The sequence below is a fragment of the Misgurnus anguillicaudatus genome, chromosome 9 (genome assembly GCF_027580225.2).
Source record: "Misgurnus anguillicaudatus chromosome 9, ASM2758022v2, whole genome shotgun sequence".
Lineage (NCBI taxonomy): Eukaryota > Metazoa > Chordata > Actinopteri > Cypriniformes > Cobitidae > Misgurnus > Misgurnus anguillicaudatus.
The window spans coordinates 36,364,230-36,387,191 of NC_073345.2; the positions used below are offsets into that span (position 1 = coordinate 36,364,230).

At 37.6% G+C, this 22,962-nt stretch overlaps 1 protein-coding gene and 1 long non-coding RNA gene across 7 annotated transcripts in view; one reads left to right on the forward strand and one right to left on the reverse strand.

Moving 5' to 3' along the window:
- Positions 1 to 17,853: 17,853 nt before the first annotated feature.
- Positions 17,854 to 19,490, reverse strand: LOC129423672 (uncharacterized). The gene is made up of 2 exons (XR_008637823.2): positions 19,354 to 19,490; positions 17,854 to 18,589 (listed from the first exon to the last, which is right to left on the reverse strand). It is a non-coding gene; the product is annotated as an uncharacterized lncRNA (long non-coding RNA).
- znf462 (zinc finger protein 462) overlaps positions 19,369 to 22,962 on the forward strand; it is a 37,530-nt gene continuing 33,936 nt past the window's right edge. For 4 of the 6 annotated variants that reach the window (XM_055180026.2, XM_055180030.2, XM_055180031.2 and 1 more), the window contains exon 1: positions 19,369 to 19,608. The gene's annotated coding sequence lies outside the window, so the exon portion shown is untranslated. Of the gene's footprint in view, positions 19,609 to 19,798; positions 20,122 to 20,392; positions 20,805 to 22,962 lie in introns of those variants that run through there. The other 2 variants (XM_055180028.2, XM_073871643.1) reach the window with 2 other exon arrangements.

The following is a 22,962-nucleotide window of genomic DNA, read 5'->3' on the forward strand; positions in this document are numbered from 1 at the left end:
CTGAATTTATAGAAAATACTGCAAGTGTATAGGACTTCTTAGAGCTCTCTATTTTAACAACAGCATATCAGACTGTGATGATACTGCAGGAGTGACAACCTGAGATGGTGTATTATCATTCAGAAGTGAAATAATTCTGTGGAATTAGGTAGTTTTCTTTTAACATCTATCTGAATGTATAGAAAATACAGAGTGTGTATGGTGTCTTAGGGCTCTATATTTTAACAATAACATATCAGACTGTCATGATACTGCAGGAGTGACAACCTGAGATGTTGTACTATTATTCAGAAGTGGAATGATTCTGTGGAAACAGGTAGTTTCCCTTTAACATCTAACTGAATTTATAGAAAATACTGCAAGTGTATAGGACTTCTTAGAGCTCTCTATTTTAAAAACAACATATCAGACTGTGATGATACTGCAGTGGTGACAACCTGAGATTGTTTACTATCATTTAAAAGTGGAATGATTCTGAGGAAACTGATAGATTCCCTTTAAGATCTAACTAAATGTATAGAAAATACAGAGTTTACTGGACATCGTAGAGCATTATATTTTAAAAACAGCATATCAGACTGTGATGATACTGCAGGAGTGACAGCCTAAGATGGTGTACTATCATTCAGAAGTAGAATGATTCTGTGGAAACTGGTAGTTTCCCTTTAACATCTAACCAAATGTATAGAAAATACCACAAGTGTATAGGACTTCTTGGGCTCTCTATTTGAAAAACAGCATATCAGACTGTGATTACACTGCAGGAGTGACAACCTGAGATGGTGTACTATCATTCAGAAGTGAAATAATTCTGTGAAAACAGGTAGTTTCCCTTTAACAACTAACTGAATTTGTAGAAAATACAGAGTTGACTGGACATCGTAGAGCATTGTAATTTAAAAACAGCATATCAGACTGTGATGATAATGCAGGAGTGACAACCTGAGATGTGTACTATCATTCAAAAGTGGAATGATTCTGTGGAAACCGGTAGTTTCCCTTTAACATCTAACTGAATGTATAGAAAATACTGCAAGTGTATAAGACAGCTTAGAATCCCCTATTTTAAAAACAGCATATCAGATTGTGATGATACTGCAGGGGTGACAATCTGAGAAGGTGTACTATCACTTAGAAGCGGAATGATTCTGTGGAAACAGGTAGTTTCCTTTTAACATGTAACCGAATGTATAGTAAATACAGAGTGTATATGATACCTCAGGGCTCTTTATTTTAAAAACAGCATATCCGACTGTGGTGATACTGCAGTGGTGACAACCTGAGATGGTGTACTGTCATTCAGAAGTGGAATGATTCTGCGGAAACAGGTAGTTTCCCTTTAACATCTAACCGAATGTATAGAAAATACAGCAAGTATATACTGCTTAGAGCTCTCTATTTTAAAAACAGCATATCAGACTGTGATGATACTGCAGGAGTGACAACCTGAGATGGTTTACTATCATTCAGAAGTGAAATAATTCTGTGGAAACAGGTAGTTTTCTTTTAACATCTAACCGAATGTATAGAAAATACTGCAAGTGTATAGGACTTCTTAGAGCTCTCTATTTTAAAAACAGCATATCAGATTGTGATGATACTGCAGGAGTGACAACCTGAGATGGTTTACTTTCATTTAGAAGTGGTATGATTCTGTGGAAACAGGTAGTTTCCCTTTAACATGTAACTGAATGTATAGAAAATACTGCAAGTGTATAGGACTTCTTAGAGCTCTCTATTTTAAAAACAGCATATCAGACTGTGATGATACTGCAGGAGTGACAACCTGAGATGGTGTACTGTCATTTGGAAGTGGAATGATTCTGTGGAAACAGGTAGTTTCCCTTTAACATCTAACCGAATGTATAGAAAATACTGCAAGTGTATAGGACTTCTTAGAGCTCTCTATTTTAAAAACAGCATATCAGACTGTGATGATACTGCAGTGCTGACAACCTGAGATGGTGTACTATCATTTAGAAGTGGAATGATTCTGTGGAAACAGGTAGTTTCCCTTTAAAATCTAACTTAATGTATAGAAAATACTGCAAGTGTATACTGCTTAGAGCTCTCTATTTTAAAAACAGCATGTCAGACTGTGATGATACTGCAGGAGTGACAACCTGAGATGGTGTACTATCATTCAGAAGTGAAATAATTCTGTGGAAACAGGTAGTTTTCTTTTAACATCTATCTAAATCTATAGAAAATACAGAGTGTGTATGTTATCTTAGGGCTCTATATTTAAACAATAACATATCAGACTGTGATGATACTGCAGGTGTGACAACCTGAGATGGTGTACTATCATTTAGAAGTGGAATAATTCTGTGGAAACAGGTAGTTTCTCTTTAACATGTAACTGAATGTATAGAAAATACAGTGTGTAAATGATACCTCAGGGCTCTATATTTTAACAACAGCATATCAGACTGTGATGTTAATGCAGTGGTGACAACCTGAGATGGTGTACCATCATTTAGAAGTGGAATGATTCTGTGGAAACAGGTAGTTTCCCTTTGACATGTAACCGAATGTATAGAAAATACTGCAAGTGTATAAGACTTCTTAGAGCTCTCCGTTTTAAAAACAGCATATCAGACTGTGATGATACTGCAGTGGTGACAACCTGAGATGGTGTACCATCATTTAGAAGTGGAATGATTCTGTGGAAACAGGTAGTTTCCCTTTAAAATCTAACTTAATGTATAGAAAACACTGCAAGTGTATACTGCTTAGAGCTCTCTCTTTTAAAAACAGCATATCAGACTGTGATGAGAGTGCAGGAGTGACAACCTGAGATGGTGTACTATCATTCAGAAGTGAAATAATTCTGTGGAAACAGGTAGTTTTCTTTTAACATCTATCTGAATGTTTAGAAAATACAGTGTGTATATGATAGCTCAGGGCTCTATATTTTAAAACCAGCATATCAGACTATGATGATACTGCAGGAGTGACTACCTGAGGTGGTGTACTATCATTTAGGAGTGGAATGATTCCTTGGAAACAGGTAGTTTCCCTTTAACATCTAACCGAATGTATAGAAAATACTGCAAGTGTATCGGACTACTTAGAGCTCTCTATTTTAAAAACAGCATATCAGACTTTGATGATACTACAGATGTGACAACCTGAGATGGTGTACTATCATTCAGAAGTGGAATGATTTTGTGGAAACAGGTAGTTTTCTCTTTAACATCTAACTAAATATATAAAGAAAATATTGACTATAGCAATGCTCTGTCAATCCCCTGAACAACCCAAGCAACTAGTAACACTAGCAACCACCCATAATACTGTAGCAACTACCTACCATTCACTCACAGACACTGTATTAAATGCATATCGTTTTGTGTCAACCACCCTGAACAGCCTAGCAATTTTATGAACCACCTAAAATACCCTTGCAAAGAACACCCTAGCAACAGTATAGCAGCCACCCATTATACCCTAGAAACGGTCTAGCAATTATCCAGAAAACAAAAGCAATATCAGCAAACAACCAGAATCATACAACAGCCTAGCAACCCCCCATAATACCGTAGCAACCACACAGAATACCAGAGCCACAGCCTAGCAATCACCCATAATACCCTAGCAACTACTTAAAACAAACACATAGTGCAACAGAAACAGCCCAGCAGCCAATCATAACACCCTAGGAACCACTTAAATCAGACACAGAATGCAACAGTAACAGCCTAGCAAACACCCATAATACCCTAGCAACAGTTTAGCAATCACATAGAAAACCATAGCTATACCCTAGCAACTACTTAAAACCCTAACAAAAGCATAGCAATCAACCAGAATGCAACAGACCCCGCCTAGCAACCACCCATAATACCCTAGGAACGACTTAAAACACACAGAATGCAACAAAAACAGCCTAGCAACCACAAAGAATGCAACAGAAACAATCTAGCAACCACTTAAAGAACCCAAGTAACCACACAAAATGCAACAGAAACGCCTAGAAACCACCCATAATACCATAGCAACCACTTAAAACACACACAGAATGCAACAGAAACATCCTAGCAACTACCCATAATACCGTAGCAACCACTTAAAACACACACAGAATGCAACAGAAACAGCCTAGCAACCACTTAAAGCACCCTAGCAACCACACAGAATGCAACAGAAATCGCCTAGCAACCACACATAATACCCTAGCAACCACTTAAAACACACACAGAATGCAACAGAAACAACCTAGCAACCACCCATGATACCCTAGCAACCACTTAAAACATAGAGAATGCAAGAGAAACAGCCTAGCAACCACCCATAATACCCTAGAAACGACTTGCAGTGTGCAACAGAAACAGCCTAGCAACCACACAGAATGCAAGAGAAACAGCCTACAACAACCCATAATACCCTAGCAACCACTTAAAACACACACAGAATGCAACAGAAACATCCTAGCAACCACTTAAAGAACCCAAGTAACCACACAGAATGCAACAGAAACAGCCTAGAAACCACCCATAATACCATAGCAACCACTTAAAACACACACAGAATGCAACAGAAACATCCTAGCAACTACCCATAATACCCTAGCAACCACTTAAAACACACACAGAATACAACAGAAACAGCCTAGCAACCACTTAAAGCACCCTAGCAACCACACAGAATGCAACAGAAATCGCCTAGCAACCACACATAATACCCTAACAACCACTTAAAACACACACAGAATGCAACAGAAACAGCCTAGTAACCACTAAAAGAACCCTAGCAACCACACAGAATGCAACAGAGACAACCTGGCAACCACCCATGATGCCCTAGCAACCACTTAAAACACAGAGAATGCAAGAGAAACAGCATAGAGGCCACCCATAATACCCTAGAAACGACTTAAAACACACAGAGAATGCAAGAGAAACAGCATAGAAACCACCCATATTACCCTAGCAATGACTTACAGTGTGCAACAGAAACAGCCTAGCAACAACTTAAAGAACCGTAGCAACAGCCTAGCAACCACACAGAATGCAAGAAAAACAGCCTAGCAACAACCCATAATACCCTAGCAATTACTTAAAAGAGACACAGAATGCAACAGAAACAGCCTAGCAACCACTTAAAGAACCCTAGCAACCACACAGAATGAAAGAGAAAAAGCCTAGCAACCACCCATAATACCCTAGCAACGTCTTAAAACACACACAGAATGCAACAGAAACAGCCTAGCAACCACCCATAATACCCTAGTTACAACTTAAAGAACCCTAGCAACAGCCTAGCAACCACATAGAATGCAAGCGAAACAGCCTAGCAACAACCCATAATACCCTAGCAACGACTTAACAGACACAGAATGCAACAGAAACAGCCTAGCAACCACCCATAATACCCTAGTTACAACTTAAAGAACCGTAGCAACAGCCTGGCGGCCACGCGGAGTGCAGGAGAAACAGCCTGGCAACAACCCATAATACCCTAGCAATGACTTAACAGACACAGAATGCATCAGAAACAGCCTAGCAACCACACAAAACACAACAGAAACAGCCTAGCAACCACTTAAAGAACCCTAGCAACCACACAGAATGCATCAGAAACAGCCTAGCAACAACCCATAATACCCTAGCAACGATTTAAAATAGACACAGAATGCAACAGAAATATCAACAGATTAAGTGAGAAACTTTTATTTTGAAATCATTCCTCTCGTGCGTTTACCGTAATGCCTAATATATGTGCACACAGAAAAAAACGTGAGGGCTAGTTTGACCGTCTTTTTCAAAGTGGAGGGTGGCCTGACCACAGTGACAAGGGGAGGGTCCGGACGTGACGCATACCAAGCTAAAGCCAACCAGCTCTAATATAGCCGATACTCATTGCTGATTGGTCATCACGGGTGTCACTCACCACCACTTACCTCATTCATGCTGTTACAGATGGATTACAGTTTTTCACAATTGCTAAAACACATTTCTTTAAACTATTGCTCACTTACTCAAAACTTTCAACACAAAACCAAATCTTCAAACTACATTCACAGAACTCCGACTCTATCGCCTCAAAATCATTTCATCTGTGCTCAAAATCAAACAATCCTTCTTTCCCCTCATCATCTCCAGTGTTGGGTAAGTTACTCAAAAAAGTAATTAATTACTAGTTACTAATTACATCTTCAATCATGTTTGTAGATTACTGTACAAATGACTCTCTCCAAAAAGTATTTCATTACTGATTACTAATCCTATTTAGTTAATGATACAAATATAGGATTAAAAGAGCTGGTCCAGTTCTCACTATTATCTAACTATTAACTACTTTTGCCTTAATATACTCCAGTTACTGCTTATTAATACTTAGTAAAGTAGTTGTTAAGTTTGGTTGCAGTTGTACATTAGTCTGTGTTTACAGTGGAAAATGAATAAAGTGTACGGTGCTCGCCATATATTTATATATTAATCAACACCTTTGTAGACAATAGCGGTACACTGAAAAAAATGATTCATTGAATTTAATCAATTTTTTTAAGGTAAGTGGTTGCAATCAATTTATTTAAGCTACATTTAAACAAAAGTTTTATATTTTATTTTACTTTATTAATCTTTTTTTGTTTAAATGTAGCTTAAATAAATTGATTGCAACCACTTACCTTAAAAAAATTGATTAAATTCAATGAATCATTTTTTTCAGTGTAGCTGATTAGCAGAACGCTAAACGTGAGTTAACTGCTTAGCTTGAGGTTGAGTTAACTGCTTAGCTTGAATGCACACAACACAATGTACAAAACTACATATTTAGCACGCTCAACAGAACCTAAAAGCAACAATTATTAATGGTGTGCACTTTACATTTGCATGAAAGGTAGTTTTAGCAATGGCATAATGAGTGCTCTTTAAAATAAAATCTGACCTTATTCTTTCTCTTTCATATAATTATGATGTTAATGACACTATCTGCAACCTAACAAACACTCTGGCAATATTTATCTTCTAAAATCTTTACTTTTACTGTGTTTATAATTGGTCTGTAACCTCAATGGTAGGTTAAGTTTAATGATATATATATGAGACAGCTGGTTTATAATTCTAAGAGTGTCCATCATGACTCTATAGAGGAAGGATTAAAGTGTGTAGATGTCAATCTTTCTTCTGTCTCTTTTAAACTCAGATCATCAATATGACTTCAGAGCAGTCAGTTTCTCTCAGATGTTAATCTCTCATGACACCGTCGCTGTAATTATTTCCTCTTATTGGCGCTGTGTCGTCACCTGTGAAGAGAAACCTAAAATCAAGACAAGAGACTCACATCTCTCATCTGAAATATACAGAGACTCAGAAAAACCTGAAAAGAGAAACTTTTGCATTTTTGTCTGTTTCATTCTAGTGAGATTTGCCTTCTTTGTGCAGTTTACATCTTTCCTGCCTTAAATGTTTTTGTTCAATCAATTTGGATTTACAAGTCATTTCAACTTACTTTTATTTATCTTGACAAGAGATGAGTTGCTACAACTTAGAAAATGAAGTATATATTTCAACTATATTTTATAAGCTATAACAACTGATCTCTAGAACAAAAACTTCATTACATTATGTGAAATTTTCTGAAAGCAGTATTTAACATGTGTATGTGTGAAGAATGAGAAATAAACATCAGTTATATTTTCATTCATGTGAAAGTACAGCCAGACGCAGCTTCAGTGTTGGTATTAATTACTAGTTACATACTTAGTCATGTAATTAGTTTACTGTACAAATTATAAAAAGTATTTAATTACTAATTACTTTTTAAAATCCTATTTAATAAATTATACAAAGATAGACTTGAATAAATCATATAAGAGTACATCAGTTATTCTGCTCACACATTTTAAGGTCCAGTTCTCACTATTAACTACTTTTGCCTCAATATAGTCCTAATTACTGCTTATTAATACTTAGTAAAGTAGTTGTTAAGTTTAGGAATTGGGTAGGATTAAGGATGTAGAATAAGATTTAGCAGAACCAGGCATTTATATTTGCTTTTTAACTATTAATAAACAGCCAATATCTCAGTAATATTAATGCTAATAACTAACTAGTTAATAGTGAGGATTGTAAACTACACTAGAGCTTTACCATTATTTTTATTAACTCACCAAAATATTTTAAGTGAGAAGGATTCATAAAAAACATGCATTTTAACTTTAGACTTTTAATGTTGATGTTAAATCCACTATTGTATTATATATCATTGATCTACAGCATGGGTCTTCAACCGGGGGTCCGCGGCCCCCAGGGGGTCCATGACGGAACTGCAGGGGGTCCGCCAAATGATGTTTAACGACAAGCTATTTTTTGGTTAAAACGTAAAATATATGTACAAAACGTTACATGTCCCCTTTAAGTTGTGCACGTGCGTGGCCGCATAGGTTTGAAGGCGTGCGTTCAGTTTAGCCAGCGGAGCAAAATAAAATATCTAAAGATTATAAATGTCCACTCAGGAAGCAGCAGTAGCGACACAAAAGTCATCATAAAACAGGTAAATCTTACGTATGTCTTTTTCAGAATTTTAGAATCATTGCGACATGTTGTCTCATCTATATTTCTGAACTTGGACGGCTGTTTCACGCGGTTCAGATTTAAAGCGCTAACTCAACAGGCAAATGACACCACACCGCGTCTGCATTTTAAACTGTGACAAAACTGTCGCTCGCATTTAAAAATGAATAAACGCGCGCCATGATGGTGCTTTGTGCAAGATTCATAGTCAGGTTGAAATCCGCCTCTCAAAAAGTTGCCCCAAAGAGATGCACTCGGACTCGTTGCATGTTGTTCTCTTGAGTCTGATATGAAGCTATGCAGAAATGCATTACTCAAACTCGTGACAATGATGATACACATGCAAGGCAGCAGACCTCAAAATTATAAAGTAGCACAACCTCCATCCCCACCAGAATAGACAGTCTTTGTGCCATTCACCATGATCAGTCATCTTTATAAACTGAAAGCCCTTGTCTAAATCACAGTAAAATGAAAATCTATTACACTGCAAATACCTTAAAATAATATTTTATTAATATTATTATTATTATTATTTTAATATAAAAACAAAATCTACTTCAAATCAAAAAAAATTATGCATGTTAATATAGTATGGCTGTGTGACAATATGGTTTGTTTATATTTATAAAACAGTTCCAGTCCTTGTTTCTGATTGGTCATCAGTTGTACTTTACTCCACTTTGCGTTGTGCCTAATACGAAAAGGCAGCCTCTCGTACCTTACTGCTTACTTAAATATCTCTGTTTTACACATTTAGAATTAGGGGGTCCCTGCTCCATGCCTTTCTCATCTAAGGGGTCCCTGACCCAAAAAACGTTGAAGACCTCTGATCTACAGTCCATAAACAGAATTTACTGTCATTAAATGACTGAGTAATCCCTTACTTTACTTTTATAAGTAAAACGTTATTAAATTACAGTAACTAATTACTTAGAAACTAGTTACACCCAACACAGCTCAGCTTACTTCAATTCAAACAACTCAACACATTAGTACTCCTGTTTCTCTTCTTTCTCTGAAAAACATTGATCAGTTTCTCAGATTGTTCTTCATCCAGAGAAATGCTCTGTGTTATTTCTATTGGTGATTGACGTTCTGTCCTCTAATGCTGAGACTATTGGGAATATTGCTGACATCAACGTTCCTGCAGTGAATTCTGGGACAAACCGATTCTGCTGACACACAGAGAAAACCGGACAAAATTTCCTTCAGTTCAATGTTTCTTCAACTCTTCTGTTTCCTGATGTTTTGAAGATCTCTGGAAGGAAGATTATTGGTGTGTGAATCAAAGTGAACAAACAGAACTGATGAATGAGAGTAAATGATTGTATGAATGGATGGACAGATGAATAAACAAACAAACAAATGAATGAGTTTATCCTCAAAGAACACCAAAGTAAAGAACCCAATCAAACATGAGAAGACTTTAATGTTGTCACACGATACCATGAGGGATTTCTTTATTTCTCACAGCTCCTGATGATGGGTTTGACACCATCAGTGATGCCATCAGCCAATCAGAGTCATGTAATATTTTCCCATCATTGAGATGCTAACAGATAAATTGTGTTGATAGATTGAAGCAGTAATAAATATTAGCATGCATTTCTTTTAATGTATTCTGTTTGTGGATGTGTTTGTTTTCTAATGCAGAAAGAAATGAAATCATGAATGCATTTATAGAGAAACTTTACCATGACCATTATAATTATTATTGTGTAACATTCAGACTATAGATGAAGACACACTTATGATGATGTTACTGCTGACATGAAAACACTCACACTGATGCTGTTCATATAAAACCTGCAGACACATCTGTAAACCTGATGATTTCTGCAACAACTACTCTACTCTGGATCAATCATCTATTTCTCTCTCTCTCTCTCTCTCTCTCTCTCTCTCTCTCTCTCTCTCTCTCTCTTTCTCTTGATCACCTGCGTTGTCTGATGTGAGTCACCTTGCAAATATATGAATAGTAAATGCAGGAGAAGTAATCTGCTGTCTGACGGCTACATGGCTGTATTTGCATAGCTGCCAGCATCAGTCTGTGTTGAACCGCTGCAGCTCGGCCCTGCGACCAGAATCCGCAATGGCGTGAATATATTGATATATTTCTCACCCACCGCACGTCAGAAGCAAACACTTTAGCTTTTCTCTTTTCTCTGTCTGTTTGTGTGACGTTTGTTATATGTTAAATATTAAGGACAACCTAAATAAAAGAAAACCATTTATAATTGCATTTATAAATTAAATATATGTCATAAATTAACCCATGATGCATTGTTTTAACCCATGGTTGGGTCAAATATGAATATTTGTATAGGTTAATTTAACCCAGGGTTTGTCCCTTTTAAAAATAACCCAGTAGAGTTAAGTTAGAATGATTTTCATCTGTACTGAATGTCAGGATTGCGTGATGAAGAAAATGAAATGATTGAGACGAGACACGATCAGATCTGAGCTTTAAACTCATCTGTGGAAGATCAGCAGTCTTCGTTGATGTTGATTTTTCTTTCATACAGTAAATCACAGCACAATCTGCTGAGCATCAACTGAAAGTCAATAGTTATTTTCTCATCAGGCTCTCATGCAGTCGTGTAATGATGCTGATCTGAGATCAGACTCCATTCAGTCTATTGAACATGTTCCGCTCATCTGATTGGTTGTGTTGTAATGGTGAATGGTTTATTCAGGGGTGATTATCATGATGATGCGTGTCATGATGTCTGATCATGTTTACACAGTTACTGATATACAGCCTTAGCTTTCACTGAGATGTTATTAAGATTAAGATTTAATGTTCATGTAACACAAGATATTAAGACTGCAGAAAGATTTCTGATCGACACTTAAAGTTTGGAGATCAGAATTTGCTTTAAATCAATTTGACCTGAAAACTATTTCATTATGAACTTAATTTAGGGTCTGCTTTCATAGTTGTGTTATTTGAGAATAAATTGACCTTTGTTTGGGGAAATCAAACACTTATAAGATGAAGGCAGATGATGAATGATTCAGGTGTTGTGTTGTACCAAACATTTCTCTTTCTGGTTTTACAGGCATTCGATTCCACTTTCTGTCAAAATACATCAAAACACCTCAAGCAAAAACTCATCGTTTTCATTGAAAAGATTTTAAATTGCATTCAAATTACACAGCAGGAGTTTCTTCTTGTTGGATTTGTAATTTTCTTTTTGATTTGTGTTTCACGGATTGTCAAAGCTCAGAAAATCACCTGTCATCAAAAGACCAAAACAGCTCGAGAGAGTCTGAATACAAGCATTTGATCTTCCTGTTGATTCCTCATCAGAACTCATTTTTAAGAGCCCATTATAGGTCCTTGAACGGCTCTTAAAACACCATGACATTATGATGAAATAACAGAATTGTCTTTTCATTATAGTCCAAATGTGGCAAGATAAGAAAATCAAACAGGCTTGAATGGATTGTTGTCCTACAGCGAGCAGTAAACTTCATGTCGATCCAACAATCAAACATTGAATGTCTGTAAATCGTGAAGTAACTGTCGATCCAGACGTCTCATGTGTCTCCAATCAGTGAGTTTCAAAACATTTTTGATGGTTATTCATAAAATCTTAGATGTCCATAACTTTATTTCAAGAGGATTCAGATGATCTCAGGTTTTTAGGTTCTTACAGATCAGCATCAGAACATTACAATACAATCAAATGTTTTCCTGTCTTATGAGGCTATAAAACGTTTTTTTTTTTTGTTGGAATAGATAAACGTACTTCTTTAAATCTGACCTTTATAGTCTCTGAGAGCCTTTGTGCGGTGTCACAAGTTCTTTGTGGAACCATAAACATGGACAGAGAGACTTTTAGGGAAGTTTAACTGTTTTTCTAATGTTTGGTTTCTCTGCTTTGTGAGTTGAACAGATTGTGATTGATGATCGCTCTGTGTTGTTGATTCAGCACTTTCTTCTTCAGTATGGATGAAATCTCACAGACCTCAGATCAGCTGTAACAGGTTGATGTGTTAACATGCAGCATTGTGAGGTAATGTTCCAGAAATCATCACTATGATGTTACACTAACATTCACAAACACAAGCAGTAAGATGTTAATGATGAGAGTCTTATGATGTAATAAACTCCCTGACAAAAGTCTTGTCGCGTATCTATTTTGTAGAAACACCTGCTATGAACCTGACTTTTAATTAATCAATTGGTGTAAGAAATAGCTCATATGAAAAGCTAAAACCCTCCCAAATGATTTTAATGCACTGAAATAAATTAGTTTCACTGAAAAAAGATTTATCATTTAATAAAGACAGAGAGGTCAAATTTTGGCAAGACAAAAGTTTTGTCGCCTATACAGAAATTGAACAAATTTACTGCAAATACAAAAATATGTCAGCAAATTAAGTAGTGGTGCTGTGAGATCCAAATTTAATTATCTTGCATGCCTCCCAGAGTTCATCAATATTCTTTGGTTTCATCTTCTATGCTTCCTCTTTCATCTTACCCCACATATGCTCAATGATGATCATGTCTGGTGACTGGGCTGACCAATCCTGGAGCATCTTGATCTTCTTCACCTTGAGGAACTTTGATGTGGAGATGGAAGTATGCGATGAAGCACCATCCTGCTGCAGAATTTGGCCTGTTTTAAGCTAAGATTTCTTGGTATTTTAGATTATTGATGTTGCCTTCCACCCTGCAGATCTCTCACACACCCCCATACTGGATGTAACCAGACATGATTTTTCTGCCACCAAACTTCACTGTTTTCTGGGTGAATCTTGGATCCATGTGGGCTCTAGTAGGTCTTCTGCAATATCTGAGGCGACTGTGGTGTAATTCAACAGAAGATTCATCTGAAAAATCCACCTTCTGCTTTTCCAGCATCCTTCCTTTTAGCAGGCTGTGGGCCTTTTGTTTAGTGCTGGCTTCTGGGCACTGATTCGATCATGGAGGCCATTTCGAGACAAAATCTGACAAACTGATCTGGTTGACGGGATTTCAGGTGACCAGGTCTCGTGGAGCTCTGCTGCAGTGGAAAAAGGGCTGACCTTGGATTTTCGAGCCAACAAACGGTCCTCTCGAGCAGTTGTCTTGCGGGGTCTGCCTGACCTGGGCTTGTCAAAAATGTCTCCAGTCTCTTCAAATCTTTTTTCTATCCTCTGTACTTGATGCTGAGACACATTGAAGATGTCTGTCACATCAGCAGTGGATCTGGTCTTCCGCCTCTAGATAATCAAAAGTTTAGTCTCAGGGTGAATCTTAGGCATGTTTGCAGAGGTCTAGTTGCAGTTGATGTGAAGGTCTAGTGTACTTGGGGTCTTTTTATACACACCTAAGACCTAATTGATCCATTATTAGTCACAGATGAACCTTATATGGACAAGACTGTTGTCTTTGCAAAAATTTACTCAATGGGCTTTACCAAGCTGTGAATATAAGAATACTTTTTGACAGTTTCGTTTTGCACTGAAACATTATTACAAAAGCTGTTGTGATTAAAATGCCATTTCTTGAAAACAAATTTTGATTAAAAATATATTTTAGCAGCACTTCAGGTCAATTTGTACACAAGCGACAAGACTTTTGTCAGGGAGTGTGTATATTATTTCTCACATTATGATCAATAGAGTTTGTACTTACTGTTTCCTGTAAACAGCCAAATCTTGTAGTACAACCACACATAATTTTATAATCAATAATCACTTTAAGAGCACAAAACACTGAGAAACAACAGGGTGTCAAGTTGCTTTAAACCGACACTGGTTAATATTTCTGTATAAATTACAGTATTACTGCCTGCAGTTTGGTCAAAGATAAATTAACATTAAACATTAACAAGTCTTTATCTTTACAGAATTAAAATAACGGCCTTACGCAAAGCATTCTGGAAACCAAAACCTAAATGAAAAAAACAGAAAAAGGTTCATGAAGATATCTGTTAACCAGAATGCTTTGCATGAGGCTGTTATTTTTAATTCTGTAAAGGTAAAGACTTGTTAATGTTTAATGTTTATTTATCTTTGTTGCTAGTAAATAACATCTATTTAAATCTACAGTAAGTTACTGCAAACAGCTGCATAAAATATACATACTGAGTTATTTTCAACTTGGCATATTGGGTCAAACAGTGATGAATGGTTGGGTTAAATTAAAGATTTTGAACCGATAGCATTATGGTTGAAACAACCCAGCATAGGCTAAAGAGCACTTATTGTCTGATTCATGATTTTATATTTGCTTTGGTGTGTAAGTGTGTATTAGTTCATGTTAACCATATGCAAAAGGTACAAACCCCAAAGTAAACGATTACGCGAGTTATCGTCTCCAACGTAAATCTCTTTTCTGGGACTACAACAAACACACGGATTGTAGGCAACAGTTTACTTCCTGGGATTGGTGATGTAGTCAAGAGCGACATTATTCATAATTCCTCCCGCTTCTGACTCACAGCTAGCCTGGGTGCCAGCCGATCTTAGCCCCGCCCACAACATTTTGAGAACGGGAAGATCCGTCTGGGGTTTCTCCGTTGAGGAGCTACTATGCTAGACCCAAAGCTGGTCGAACCAATCAAATTGTCAGGGCGGGCTTTATACGATGATGGACAGATAATCAACAGTAATGTAATGAACCACGTCACCAAAGAGCACGTGTGTTGAATCTGTTTAACGAAATGGCTGCCGCTGGAGAATTCAGATGTGTGGATTCTGACATTGAGTCTGTTCTAAAAGATATCGACAGAGCATTGATTTTAAAAGAGGAACAGAGAAACGCGAGCAAGGCATTTGTTGATGTTTTTGCCGTCCTCCCTACGGGATTCAGCAAAAGTTGGTCGCAACTGAAATTGGTATCATGGCGATGCAACTCGGCGTGCATGACGAGATGGATATAATTAGCGGTCATTGCAAGCTTCTTTTCGGAAGCACGGAATCGTGGTTGCTGAATAAGTGGAGGGACATGCTAGGCTCCAATATTTTCAAGCCAACGTAATGGGTATCGTCGTGGATGAAGTTCACCTAACGTACAAATGGTAAGAGATAGTCTTACTGTATGACTTAGTAAATACTTCATGTTGTGATATAAACGAAATTTTGTAAACATAGTAGGTGTTGATGTACGTTCGCTAACTCAGACTTAGTATAATCACAATGTTAGTGTCATTGTAGCGAAATAACTAGCAGTTCGGTCAGGCTGCAAAAGACGTAATGTCAACATACGTCACACACTCCATTGCTCTGATTGGTCGTAGGTCTATCCAATTGAGTGCAGAGGCATTTTTCGGTTGAGACACGCCTCATAATTATAGCTCAATGGAGCGGTATCAGACTCAAATTCTGACTAGAATTGAGTATGACAACGTCAGGCTAACTCACAGCCTGTAAGTTAACTCCTGTTAGCATTGCATTGTGACTGAATCTTTCAAACATGGTAAGGAGCGTCACATTTCCTGGTAGTCAGACCAATCACAACATACAGATTAGCTGGCCAATCAGGCACACAGAGCTTTTCAAATCTGTGCGTTTTAGGAAGTGAGTGAAATCTGCAGTTACAAAAATGTACGGTATGTGGAAAATAATGTGTTTTAAACCATAAACTACGCAAACACATTGGATTTTACCAAATACACAAAATAATGTTGTTTTTTAGCAATAGGTGCGCTTTAAATTACAACCCATTGGGTTGGGTTCGTCCCCTTTTGACCCAACGCTGGGTAGAAAATAACCCATGCAGCATTTTTAGAGCTCTTTCTTCTGTGAAAGACATATGGAGGAGAATCTTAACAAAACCTTTTGAATTATGAGTCTGAACTTCAGAAGCAACATTTGGATGTCAGAACATTTCAGATGTTGTATTTTATTACATACGTGTCAGAATCTGTCATCTTATTTAATGAGATTTAAGGTCTGTACTCATCTCTGTGTGTTTTAGACATGACCTGTGACGGAAGCGATGTGAATATTTTTGGATGTGTTTTTTTTTCATCTTAAACACAGTACCACCCCAAGATCCGCAGACCCCTGCTCAGCAGGTCCATCTGAGTGTTTGACGTCTGTTTGTCTGTTTTTAGCTGCTCTGGAGGAGAACCTGGCAGCGTTCGGCCCGAGCGGATGGGTTTTCCTGCTGCAGTCTGTCCTGGTCCTCCCAAATTAATCAGATTTCGAGTGTCAGCCATATGTCGAGGCAGCGTGCACCACGCTCTGGGTGGGACTAACCTGCCCACCCTGATTCCAGATTAGATTCATAACTCATCATGTACACTCTTAAAAATAAAGCTGCCTCACGATGACATAAAAGAACCTTTTCTGTCTATGCATAGAGGAAAGCATTTAAAGACATTTCACAAGACTTTTTTAAGATTTCAAATAAATTTTTGGTGTTCCCAGTGTACATATTTAAAGTTTTAGCTCAAAATACCCCACAGATCATTTATTATAACATGTTGAAATGTCCGTTTATGAAAATAGCCGTCCACATGTAGACATAGTCTAAAGTTTTCTTCAGTCCAGATTGAATCTTCAGATTTTTTTACATCATCAATGGAAAACAATCTGTTGAATCTATCTACACGTGATGATACTCTCGCTGGTCCCTGAAAGAACTGTTGCATTATGGGAAATTCTTTATGGAAGATTATCAATGATGAACATTTCACTTCTGAGGAAAGTTCACATTGCTTCAACAATGTCATTTTATCAAAATAAAACAGAATATTGAATAAGATAAAATAATTTAAGAATGAAAGTGTGTTTAGTTATTTGGCTGTTTGTTAACACAGCAGTTTAAGTGATTATTGTGTTGAATATCTCAAGCAGCAAAAGTTCATGTGGACCTGAGGTTAATCTGTCTGAAATGTGTTTTATATCTGATGAGTAGATGTTTGTGTTGATGGGTGAAAGTTTATCTTCAACTTGAACACTTAAACAATCCAGCAGCACTATGTCACAGTGAAACATCAAACACATTAAACGAGGTGAGAATACCGCGGTAACTCATCATCACTTCAACAAGGTTACTGTCAATTACTCTTTGTGTCCAAATATTTACCCAAAACACGAGACTGTGAAGTAAAGCAGATGATCAAGATTTAAAGCTGATGGGAGAAACAAACATTTCCTTAAATGTTTTGATTGTCTTTATATCATATTCGTTTCATTTGATTCATTCTCTTGTGTTCTGATTGGACCTCCACCGGGCCATCCTAAATAAACGTCTCTTTCACATCTGCTGTCTCTATAATGGACAGCCATCATCATTAACACTAAACAAATAAGTGTTGAGTTTCACACCTACTCTAGTTCAACTGCAACCCCACAACATCAATAGACTGATGAAATATTTAGGTGAGATGCAGCGTATAAGTTTATTCAGATGAAAGCATCTGGCAGATGTGAGTGTCACAGTAAATGATGACGGATGGGTCAATTATTATTTCTTAAAAATCTACAGACGTCAGCTGAAATAGAAAGGTGTTTTGATTTTGAATACTGTGCCTTGCAATAAAACCAAGTTTTCATTTCATGTTGACTTCACCTAGTAAGGATATAAAGTACTTTAATAGAGACTAGTAACCCACATTTACTGATGAATACGCATGACACATGATATATTCATCATTAGTCACCCATTATGTTTAACATTCGATGTTTGTTCTTTTTTGTCAAGTAACACAATTCAAGTGTTTTCAGTCTGTGATTTACGACGCTGTCGAGGCTTATTGGTGTTCTGTGTCATTCAGACTCGTTAAGTTATGATTTATGACTAGATGGTTAAGAGCGGTTAAAAATCTAATTAACCACTGTGTCAAGTGTTCATGGATGAAGACCTGGAGAGAATGAACGGAAGAAAATCCTACAGTCTTTTATGCTGTAAATGAATATGAATCCATACACGACACCCATCATACGTCCCTCTTAACGGAGACCTTCTCTTCTCTGTATTTATAACAGAAGCTCATCTGTCTCAGACCTCAGGAGAGTCTCTCTGTGTCCTTGTCAGAAGCATTCGTCCATTCTGCTGCACTGATGATGTCATCCAAGCCTCTCTTTGGTCCATCGCATCTCCGCAGTGAACCTCAAACCTGCTTTACATTCAACAATCAGAACAGATAGAGATGTTCTTCAACATTTCACTGAAAATATTAAACAGATATAAACCAGTGCGCTGTTAATAGTTCTCATGTAAATGTGTGCGAAAATAAGAAAAATATATAATGAGATATCATTCTACAATTGGACCATTTCATAACATATGCATCTATAACCTATTTCTATCTATAGTAACTATCTATCTATAGTATATTACCATTTAAATACATATGCATGTAGCTGAATCACATATCTTTCCATCTATTTAACCATCTATCTATGGTATCTATGGTATCTATCTATCTATAGTATCCATCTATATCATCTATCTATACAGAAACTAAGTATACCATTTAATAATATTTGCAAGTTTAGCCTATTTATCATCTATCCATCCATCTATAGTATCTATATATAGTATATTACTATTTAATAACACATGCATGTATCTATCTATCCATCTATAATATCTATCTATGGTCTCCATTTATGGTATCTATCTATCTTATAGATGTAGTATAGTACCATGTAATAACATATGCATGTACTATTTACACTAGCCTATTTAATTTATCTATCTATCCATCTATTGTATCTATGGTATCTATCCATAATATCCATCCATCCATCTATCTCTCTGTCACGTGACTGTGCTATATAATGTGCTGTATAAGCCGAGTTTGTGTATGGATGATAAGATGTCCGAGTGTCCATGTTGTGTGTAGCTCGGTTAGGATTGGAGACATGAGAGACTCACTGGACCTTCCTGTCTCAGTCTCAGTGTCTCATCGCAAACTCTTGTGCACCCTCTGGTGCTTGATAGACTCCAAAACTTCTTTGTGTTGGCTGTTCAGCAGATTGTCTTCCTTGTGTGTGAGGCTCCTCATTATTCAGAGACACCCGGAGCTCAGGTCATCTGCAGCTGCTGCGCTCAGGAACAACGAGAGAAGATGGCGATCATCACGCCGGTGGTGCTGCTGCCGCTGCCGCTGTAGAAGAGCCAGATCCAGACGTGAGTATCCACACGCGATCTTCACGATCCACGGTAACGCGATCTTCGGGAATGACCTGGAAGAGCGCGTTTGCCCCGCGTTCGCGAGCTCGATCGTTTGAGGAGCCGAGAGGATCAGACACCGAACCGCCACCTTAACCGCTATAGGCGTCGCGTCGCTGGAGCTTCTGGTTTCTTTTTTCCCGCGGGGAATGTCGGGAAGCGCACGGGTCGGTCGGCCGGTCCGACGCGAGCGCTTCGCCGAGCTGGAAGCCATTGCGCGGATTCGGAGCTCCGCGTCCATTTAGAGACGCGACGCGTCCGGGCGCGCTCATTACGTCCTGTGACGTTACAGTGTTAGTATGTGTGGACGACGGGGGGAAATAACGTTCGAGTGTAACGGCGGCGGGCGTCGCTCGCGGGTTCCGGGTGTTTGTCGCCGCAGGTTCACAATGACACGCGGGGAAAATGGAGTCTCAATGGAGCCTGAAGAACAAAGGTTGAGTTTCTTCACCGCCTGGACCTGGAGACACAGTGAGACAAACGCACGCGCCTCTCTCTCTCTCTATCTCTCTCTTTAAGTTGTTTCTAGCGTCTGACTGTTGTTGTTGTTGTTGTGTTGATGTTGTAAATGCGCTTCGGGTCAGGATGAGTTCAGAATGTTAATGCTGCGTCTGTGATATTGATGTTGATGTTCTCCTGTGACCTTCAGAAGATCTACTGAAGATCTCACTTCTCTGGAGCTTTCACTTCTGCATGTTTGCTTTGGTCTACAGATGGATCGGTTCATGTTGTAAACTCATGCATGAAGGTGTTGATGCTTTATGAAGGTGCTGGAACTTGTATGAACTTTGTCATGTTCCCATCATGCACCTGTGTGTCGTGTCAGATGTGGGAATCTTCTGCTGCAGTTTAATAGAAATGTTTGATTCAGTGAGCTTTATTCTCCTAATGTCAGGAAACTGTGAAAGGCTGTTTGTTTCTCCACAGCTCTACAGAGAAATGTGTGTGTGTGTGTGTGTGTGTGTGTGTCTGTGTGTGTGTGTGTGTGTGTGTGTGTTCTTCTGCAATCACTCTGACCAGTGTGTGAAATCCTGCTGACAAAGACAGCGCTACACACACACAGACACACACACACAGAGAGAGACACTGAATGCGACAGACGCAGGCCAGAGGAACTCAAAATGGTGGCACGTCTCCCATGTCAAGGCAAACAGGTTCTTTCACATGAAGGTTACAGGCTTTGCTGATGTCTAACGTATCTGTGCAGCTTCTTTATGGCATGACAGAGCTCTGATGTTGTTTACGTCTTTCCCAGCTGATCCCTAAAGGCAGTGCAGTTTTTCTTTATGTTTTCTGGATTTGATCAGGATATATTTGATGGACACTGTATGTCTGTCTGTGTGTGTTATCTGACTCTTATCTTTGATGGCCTGGTTTGGCTTCGTAACTTGTTCATCCAGTTTTGATAAGTTCTCCCGAAGCTCATGATGTCATAAGTTCCGTTCAGCCCCTCGTGTAGGAATTTTTTGGGATATTTTTGGTGACATGTTGGAGTTTTACAGTACTGAGTTTGAGCCGGTCGAGTGTCTGACCTGGAAAAGCTAAAAGCTGTCTTATGCAACTGTTGAGCACACAGCGACGGCTCGCGGTTCAATCTCACAGATGACCCAGTTTTTATGAAGATCCAGTCAGTGTGAAACATTTTCAGCTCAAGGAACACTTATAACATGTATTAAGTTTTGTCAAATAATAATTGTTGCACAGTTTCATGTTTTGGTGTGTGTGTGTGTGGTTGATGTAAATAATAGTAATGTCGATTATGTGTTCATTCTGTTTATGAGGGAATAAAGCCTGTTGTACTTTCTTTGTGATGTTAAACGCACAACAGCGACTTTAATGTTTAATGATAAACTAAGAAGAATAAACCGTCTATTACAAATCATCCTGGATAGCAGCCAAAGTGAAAGATTTCATTAAATACTGAATATAGTTCAATAAGAACAATGCGTGTCTTTATAATGGCAGGTGTTTTTGTTTGTTTGACTGTGAATGTTGGATCAGATCAGTTTCTGTTGGGCTTCAAGGCAACTCAATAGATGTTTGATATAAAGTGAGGTGACTGAAGAATTTGCTGGGTACAAATGCAACTGAAATTGCATAAAATCTTGTTGTTTTAAGCAAAATTATGCTGAAAAAAAAACTACATCTAAGTTCCCTGTTATAGGCAACTCTGCAATCAAATTCCCAGTTTATTCCAGTTAATTGCCATATATTCATGTTAATTCCCATATATTCCTGTTAATTCCAATATATTTTTCCGTTAATTCCCACATATTTTCATTAATTCCCACATATTTCCGTTAATTCCCACAAATTTCCGTTAATTCCCACATATTTCCGTTAATTGTCATATATTCCCGTTAATTCCCACATATTTCCATTTATTCTCATATATTCACGCTAATTCCCATATATTCATGTTAATTCCCATATATTCCTGTTAATTCCAATATATTTCCGTTAATTCCCACATATTTCCGTTAATTCCCACATATTTCCGTTAATTGTCATATATTTCCGTTAATTGTCATATATTTCCGTTAATTGTCATATATTCCCGTTAATTCCCACATATTTCCGTTTATTCTCATATATTCACGCTAATTCCCATATAGTCCTGTTAATTCCCATCTATTCCCATTAATTCCCATGGAACGTTTTCAGCTTTGAAAACTCCTCTGCAATTTTGCACAGACCTGTAATAAGGACGGACTGTGAAAAATCAGTTATTTGTGATTTGTGTTGTTGTTGTTGTTATTGTTGTTATTATTATTAGGATTAATATGAGTTGTGTACATGTAGTTAACTTAAGAGAGAGATTTACTAAAAGCTGAGTTTAGCTTAGGACATTTAATGACCAATGAATCTGCAATATTTCCTTAAAATTCTTAAAAAGGCGTATTATTATAGATATGTAAATAATGATTAATTTACTTGTATTTGCATTAAGCAGATGTGGTTATTGGTCAATGGTGATGATGATCATATATATCAGCTTGTCTAATATATCGATCACAAATGAAAGGTTAAACTAAACCTCCATCATCTCCTAACCTTTAGATCTTCTAGATGTTCTGAAGGTCAGATGTCCTGAAACGGTGCGAGTCGAGCTCATGAATGTTTGTGTGACATGAGATGCAGTAATGTGAAGATTTCATTTGAATAATTTTGAATGTCAAAGGCTGGTTGTGGCATTAATCAGGTGGATGTTGTGTCTCCTTCTGCTTACTTATATTATTCTCATTGTTTTATAATAAAACAGACCAGAGGAAGATTATAAATCAGTTATATTTCATTCAAGTCGTCTCCTAA